Raw genomic sequence first — 2,140 nt, 5'->3', positions numbered from 1 at the left:
TCCACCTTTATCGACCAAATTTGAAAATGACGTTGATGGAATAATGCAAGATTTTAGTGATGACGGCATTGATGCAATGGAAGAACTAGTTAATCAACCAATTCCAGAGCATGTTAGTAGAGAAATGTTAAATGATTTAAAAAAAGATTTCCTTGGTAGCATGAACTATTAAATTTAAATGTCTATCAGTATGAGTATAATAATTCGAGGTCTAATTCAGACAAAACCCTTCCTAGAAGGTGGCTGTGTAGATTAGATTTTTTTAATACTCTACTAATATTTTGTAACTCAACTTGTACTATTTAATTAATATTAATAAAAAGTATAGGCTATTCGCCTTAATTTTTTTTATTATTGTCTTCAAATTTAACTTTTAAAGTGTGAAATTTAAACTTTTTACAATTATAAAAAGTTTAAATTTCACCCTTTAAAAGTTTGAAAATTTTAAATTCAAACTTTAAAACTATAAAAGTTTAAATTTCACCCTTTAAAAGTTTGAAAATTTAAAATTCAAACTTTAAAACTATAAAAGTTTAAATTTCACACTTTAAATTTTAAAAGTTTGAAAATTTAAATTTAAATTTTCAAACTTTTAAAGTGTGAAATTTAAACTTTTTATAATTGTAAAGTCTGAACTTTGAATTTAAATTTTCAAACTTTTAAAGGGTGAAATTTAAACTTTTATAGTTTTAAAGTTTGAATTTAAATTTTCAAACTTTTAAAGTGTGAAATTTAAACTTTTATACTTTTATAATTTGTATTTAAAACTTTAAAAGTATAAATTTTTTTGCTTATAATAAATTATAAGAGTGTTAATATTACTTGTGTAATGTTCCTATTTTTTTTAATTTTAATAACTTTTTTTTAAAAATTATAACAGTTGGGACCCAGTTTCCGATCCGGTCCGGGACGGGTACACTGATTTTTTTCCGAAATTACCGGTTCCGGTCCGTTCCGGTTCCGGTTCAGTTCCGGTCTGTGGTGCCCGGTTCCGTTTCGGTTCTGGTCCGTCCCGGTCCGATAGTCCCGATTCCGGTCCCGTTGCCGGCCATACTATTGACAAATACAAATTGTATTGATGAATACAAACTATATCGATAAATTTAGTTTATATCGACGAATATAGTTTGTATCAATGAATACAGTTCGGATATATACAAATATATATACAATAAGAAAAATATAGGAGATTGTATTCATTGATGACTCTAATTTCACTTGTATTCATCAGCTCTAATTTCAATTGTATTCATTTTCTCTTTTATTAATTTTTTTACATTTGCTCTTTATCACTTGTATTCATTCGCCCTAATTAATACAAAAACAAAGAGAGGTGCAAAAATAGAGAAATACAGAGAGAGGGAGAGAGAGAGATGAGAAAAGAGAAAAGAGAAAGAAGAGTGGTGAGCGAGAGAGGAAGTGTGAGAGAGGAGAGAGAAGAGAGGCGGACAAGAACATGAAGATAATAGAGATGTTAGAGAGGGTAAAGTATAGTATAAAATGTGATTTTTTTAAAAGTATAGCTATGGAGAGTAAATACGTAAAACATATTTACTCTATCATGTAAAATTTCTTTTTTGAGGGTTTTTCAAAAAGTAGTATAGTTTAGGCTAAATAAGAGATATATAACTATCGTTTGCTTAATTACGATTCATAGCTATATGTTAGAAGAAGGAGAGAGGCAAGTGAGATTGAAAAAGGAACGAAAAAGGCGATCAACATTTTGGAGACGAGAGACAAGAGACGAGAGAGAATAAACACATGGGTATTCGTTGTAACAAATTGTATCACGAATACAATTGATTTTTATCAACGAATACCATTGTATCAAGTTGTATCAATGAATACAAGTGTATCAAGTGTATATATTCCTTATGTATTCAATTTGGCAAGTGTATTTATCAATGAATACAATTGTATCAAGTGTATCAATGAAAACAATTTGTATCAACGAACACAATTTTATCAAGTTGTATTAATGATACTATTGTATCACGTGTATCTGTTTTTGGTGTATTCACTCTATATCAATATATTTAAGTGTATCTGCAACTTCCTATAGATTGTATCAATGTACTCAACTCTATTTTGTCCTCTTTATACATGACATTTTCAGAATACGATTGATACAATATTGCAT

The sequence above is a fragment of the Solanum tuberosum genome, unplaced genomic scaffold (genome assembly GCF_000226075.1).
Source record: "Solanum tuberosum cultivar DM 1-3 516 R44 unplaced genomic scaffold, SolTub_3.0 scf00306, whole genome shotgun sequence".
NCBI classification, from domain to species: domain Eukaryota; kingdom Viridiplantae; phylum Streptophyta; class Magnoliopsida; order Solanales; family Solanaceae; genus Solanum; species Solanum tuberosum.
Note: the sequence above shows the minus strand (reverse complement) of the source record.